We start from the raw sequence: 6168 nt of genomic DNA, 5'->3' as shown, positions 1-6168 counted from the left end.
TGGCCGGGCGCTCCTCCTCCGCCGAGCGCGCGGCCCGGCGCTCCTCCTCCTCCCGGAGCGCCGCCTGACGCGTAGCCTCCTCCTGACGCCGCGCCAGCTCGAGGAAGGCCCACGCCTCCGCCTGGCCGTCCTCCTGGGCCTTCCTGGCCGCCTCCTCCAGCGCGGAGGCGCGCAGCGCCTCGGCGAGGTGCGGCCATTTGGCCAGCTCGTCGAGGTCCTGCTGCTCGCGGGACGCCGCGAGCGCCGCCTGCAGCTCCGGGTCGTTCTCCTCCTCCCGGGGCTGCGGCTGCGGCGCGTGGCTGGGGCTGCGGCTCGTTGATGTAGAGGCCGCCGGGGCGGCGGCCAGCCCGCCTAGCAGGTGTGCGCGGCTGCGCGCGAGGCCGCGCCGTCGCGGATGTGAAGCACGTGCGCCGGCGCACATCGTGCTCCACCTCGAACCACAAGTCCCAGTTGGGACTTGCGTCGCCGTACGCGGGGTCCTGCTGGAGGTCCGCCGGCAGCTGAGCGCGGCGCCTCCGGATCTCGGCGTAGCGGGCGCGGCCGGAGCCCGGGATGGGCGGCACCGGAACCCGATCCGGGCTCAGGTGCCAGCCGTGGGGAGGTGCACGTCCCCCACGGCATTGGGACGCCGGCGTCCCAGAACATCTGCGCCACCGCTACGGTGACGTAGATCCGCTCGCGTCTGGGAGGCGCCGGCGGCCCCATTGCGAACGCCGGCGGCGCGACTTGCCGGCTGCTGCCGGCCTCGTGGTCGTTGGCGGACGGCTCGAACTCGCGCTTCGGGGCCATGGCGGCACGGAAGCTTCAAGCTCGCGCGTGCGGCCGGAGTGGAAAGTGGGGACTGGATAGGGACAGTCCCCTTCCCCAGTCCACATTTAATAGGACTGGGGCACCGACAGGTGGGCCAGCCACGCGGACAGGGCGGACACGCGAGGACGCAGCGTGCCATCCGCGGCCGCGCAAACCCAGCCCAGATTTGGGCCATGTTTGCGTCGTTCCGGACGCCGTGGCCGTCCGCTTTTGCGGTGCGTCCCCGCGTTGGGCCGGGTTTTTGTCCGGCTGGACCCATCCGAACGCGCGGGCGCGGGATGGGTCGCCCCGTTGGAGATGCCCTTAGAACGGGTGAAGGGGGATGACCTCTGAGGTACCGGAGGAGGGTGAGGTGGGCGAGGCCATCAGGGAGCACGCGGCGGACACCATTGACGTAGATGACTGCCTCGTCAGACCAGTCCACCGCCGATGTCGTCCCCTCCTCCACCTCCTTCGCCAGTGACCCCATGAGCAACTTAGGGCATGTGCAATGGTTGATAAGAGTGTCTTATCTTAGTCCTGCCACGTAATCTAGATATAACAATAAAACACGATGTACAATGGGTTACTTTTTAGTCTTATCTTTAGTAACGAGACATCCTAAATTTGTGGTGAGAGAAAGTGTGCTAAGAGATGATCTCTTAGCCAAGAGAAGGCAAAGTCTTTTTTTATCTTTCTCTTTCCGCCACCTCAGCATTTATCCTACGTGGCACTGCTAAGATATCACCATTGTACATGCCCTTACTTGAAGCGGCGAAACGTACGCTGCTCACGCCGGAAGAGGGTTGATGGAGAATCCCGATTTGGGTCAGTTATGTGGAGACACGAATCTATCGACAAAGGCAAACCCACGTGAGATATAACTGTTGGCAACCATGGGGTCACATCGGGGCAGGTGGAGGAGGCGATTTACACAAAAATAACCCTTTGTTGCAACTATAGCACAGACTGACCCTCCGGCCAAACTATTTCACCCATCTAACCCTTTTGTGTTGCGCCCCTCACATCGGCGCCACACCTCACTGTGTGGCGCCCGTGCCTGCGGCGCCACTCTCCCAGCCGACGTGGCGCCCTCGATGCTGAGCTGTGCGCCGATCCGACGTGGCAGGATGTGTGGCGCCGCTGCCATCGGCGCCACACTGTGAAACTGTGGCGCCGCTCGGAAGGGCGCCACACATCCACTTATGTGTGGCGCCCGCGCCTGCCCCAGCCCAACCACACCATCTTCTTTTCTTTCTCTCCTCTCTGCTTCGCCTCCAACTGCCGCCGCCGGCCGCCTCTCCTCCGCCCCCACCAAATCCTCCACGGATTGGACAGATCTGGCCGGCCAAATCCATCCCCATACAATCCTCAAGGTATTCCCCTTCTTTGCCTTTCGATTCATCCAAGATTTGCTCCGATTTATTTCGATTTAGACATGGAACCTAGATTGGAAATGTTGGTTGTTGGAATCTATATTGATGTGTATGTGTTGAAATTGATAGCCTCATTGTATGCATGTGTTTGAACCATAGATTTGTTGGAACCATAGATGTTAAATTTTACATGTATGTATGTATGTATGTGTTGAAATGGCTATGTATGTTGAAATGACTAATTTTTTGCTTAGGAAATGCATTCAAATTTGTTACATATGCCTAGTATTTGCGATGGAATAACTCATATTTGTTAGGAATGGCTCATAATATGGTATTTTATGTAAACATGTAGGATGGTGTATCTCTTAGATATTGAGTATGACAAGGATCACCGGGCTTTTCATATGACGGAGAAGAGAACGGATCTTCACCCTTTGAAGATTCGTTACCATGGCACAGTAGATATGGCGTATGACGAGAGGTACACGGAGTTCATCCAGCCTATCGGTCTTCTCCCGTTCATATCGCTTGTAAGCCGTGGGGGGCCGAACATGAACGCCGCGGCACTCACCGCCCTTGTCGACCAGTGGAGGCCGAAGACGCACACCTTCCACTTGAGAGCCGGCGAGATGACCCCTACTCTTCAGGATGTTTCCATGATACTTGGACTTCCTATTCAGGGCGACCCACTGTGTATGAACACAGCTTCTGATGGGTGGCGCAGACAGATGGAGGACCTTATTGGCATGGCTCCTCCACCGCCAGAAGATCCAAAGGAGAGAACTCCCGCCGGCGCATCTTTCTCTTGGATCAGGACTAACTTTGGAGTATGCCCGGAAGGGGCCAACGAGGACACTATCAGGACGTACACCCGTGTGTACTTGTGGTACATGTTGTCGAGGACTCTCTTTGCTGACAGTGGTGGGAAGCTGGCCCATTGGTGTTGGCTCAAGGTGCTTACGGTGTTGGAGCACCGGTGGAGTTGTGGAACAGCGGCACTTGCCTACCTCTACCGGCAGGTGATGATTTGTTGTATGTACTATTCTTCTATAGTAGTGTGCTAGACAAAGTACTAACCAAATGTCTTATTTTCGCAGTTGGACGAAGCTTGTCGCAGGACTGGAAAGGGCGGTATTGGTGGATGCTTGCTCCTACTTTCCGTATAGAGATGGGACCGCCTATCAGTTGGGCGGCCCAGGATACTCAATGAGAGGCCATGGCCTCATCACCGGTACAACCTTGATCAGGAGCCCACTTGGGCATACCTTTGGGACAATGTCTCGGAGATTACGAGCGATCCAAAGATCATGTACAGGCACTACACTGAGGAGTTGGACACTCTTACCGCTGAGCAGGTAACCGATTTTAATCGATCACTCTTTTGCAATCCGAGTTCATAAATTCTACTGGCATGTTGTAATTTCTGAAATATTTGTATGCTGCAGGTGGATTGGGAGCCATATGGTACCTATTACCATATTGGCGCGGGGATGCCTCACCTCAACCCCAAGTGCACGGAGGAGGCGCGTTTCTGGCGTATGCGTTGCCCACTCATATGCATGTGGCTTGTTGAATACCACCAGCCGCACAGAGTGATGAGACAGTTTGGACTGTATCAGGAGTGCCCACCTCAGTGGCAAGACACGGACCACGCGCTTCATAGGTAAACTTCTTGAATCATGCAATGGAATCTTGTTGATTGAAGCTTCTTGAATCTAACTTCTTGATTCTTGCAGGCTTGATAGGCAGCGGCAGAGGAAGATCACAAATTAGCCTGTCCATCATAGAGGCCACGTCACAGCGTTGCAACACTGTTTGGAAGCGATACGGAATGTTGGCCATGTGGAGATTGTGCCTCACGACTTGGCCGCTTTCAACAACTATCTCCAATGGTTTCATCAAAGCACGCGTATCGAGTTAGTGAACCCCGCGTATGATGACGACATCTTGGACGACCCCATCGAGTTCGATGAGGTTGCACAAAGCCAGCACGACATCTATGCTCGCAAAGGGAGATCGACTTCTATTGCTTCCGAGCTGAATTTCGTGGTAATGTATTCTCTCATTAGCTAGTACATCATCTACATTGGCATGTGCTCGCTTACCATATTGTGTATAATATGTTTGTCACAGCGATCCGAGATCCAAAAAATAGCTAAGGAGTGCGAGGTTGTTTGGGATCAGAGCCATAGAGATGAAAAGCCTGTCGGACCGTTGCGGCATTTCATTAAGGTACGATCACCAACTTTGAATGTAAGCTATTATGTTCGGGTGGCTTTGTAACCACGACTTCCATGACGCAGAACACTGCACAAAAGATGCGGCGGTTAGCCAACTTGCTAGGTTGCCGCGACGGCAAAAGTGCTACATCCTCTTCTGAAGAGGCGGAGGTATGGACTATTTTGTTGCTGTCAAACATGTGCTTACTAATTTCAACTTTTCTAATCTCATGTGGTCATGTTTGTGAAGATTCCCGACGACACCATTCTGAGTCAAAGCATTAGTCGCGGCAAGAAGCAAGCCACACGGTCAGCTTACCAGTTGAAGCCAAGGGGCAAGGCTCCAAACCGATACACTCCAGACGATTATGTCAACCGAGGAAAGAAGGTTGTCATTGAGGAGGATGAGGCGCCGCCGCGGAGATCATCTTTGAGGAGGATGAGGAACGATGAGCCGTTATCTTCAGTGGAGGAGGAGCAGCAGCAGCAGGAGGAGCAACAGCAACAAGAGCCACGGTAGCGGACTAGTGAAAGGGCATGCTCCACCATGCAACTATGGGCCACTTTTGTCAAAACAATCTCGGCTCCATCAGGTCATAAGAATTCCCACTTTGCTGCGCGGTAGGAGACTTGCAAGAAGGATGTCGAGCGGGCATTTGGTGTGCTTCAAGCTCAATTTGCAATTGTCCGGTACCCTGCTCTAAGTTGGTCTCACGACCAAATATGGGAGGTGATGCATACTTGTGTGATCATGCACAACATGATCATCGAGGATGACCGCAAGAATCATGCCAGGACACATGTTGGTCCCTATGAGTGTCAGGGCCCTCTTGCGGAGGTTGATCATGAGTTGCCTACTGATTTCCTCGCCATTCACACAGAGATCCGTGACAGAAATGTTCACGGTCAACTTCAAGATGATCTCGTAGAGCACATGTGGAGGATCAAAGGATTATCAGCAAATGTCGCGGCACCTTGATCTAGCCATATTTATTACATTTGTTTAGTTCTTTTATTATTTGTTGTATTTTAAGTTGAAAACGAGATCCGCAAACATATTTATTTGTACCTTTTCAAAAACCCTTTTTAAAAAGTTTGAGGGCGGCGTTTGGGGGAGCGGCTGGGGAGCGACGTCCCCCAAACACGACGAACAAAACACGTCCCCCAAACGCTTAATCTGGCGCCGTTTGGGGGACAGTTTGGGGGACGCAACATCTCCAGTCGCGTCCCCCAAACCGTCCCCCAAACGGCGCCGGATCGAGCGTTTGGGGGACGAGTTTTGTTCGTGTCGCGTTTGGGGGATGTAGCTCCCCAGTCGCGTCCCCAAAGGTTGTCCCCAATGAGGAATTCAAATAGTTTGCATTCAAAAGAGATCGTTCCCGCCAAAGTCGTCGCGATCAGAGTAGCAGCGATCAAAGCACTGGGCGCGCGATCATATTACAGGCCGACAGATGAATTAAAAGGAGTTGTGGTAGGGTGATGCCGACGCCGACGCCGACGCTGACGGCGCATCCTGAGTCGACGTAGGCCCGTCGATCACGATGAACTCGTCGTGATCTACCCGGTGTGCATGCTCCATCGCCGACGTCGAGGCAGAGGCCGACACAGGTGTAGTAGCGGATGCGTCTGTCGGCTCTTGCTCCGGGGTTGGGGCCGTTGCCGCTGCTGCTGCAGATGCCTGGGCCGCCGCCTCGGACACCGCCTCGGCTGCCGCCATTTTGACTCACATAGACATTGATCCTCCAGAACCGTCCACTTGGGGCCTCTTGTGCCCGACACCT

Source organism: Lolium rigidum, chromosome 3 (assembly GCF_022539505.1).
Source record: "Lolium rigidum isolate FL_2022 chromosome 3, APGP_CSIRO_Lrig_0.1, whole genome shotgun sequence".
NCBI classification, from domain to species: Eukaryota; Viridiplantae; Streptophyta; class Magnoliopsida; order Poales; family Poaceae; genus Lolium; species Lolium rigidum.
This window is presented reverse-complemented; position numbering follows the sequence as displayed.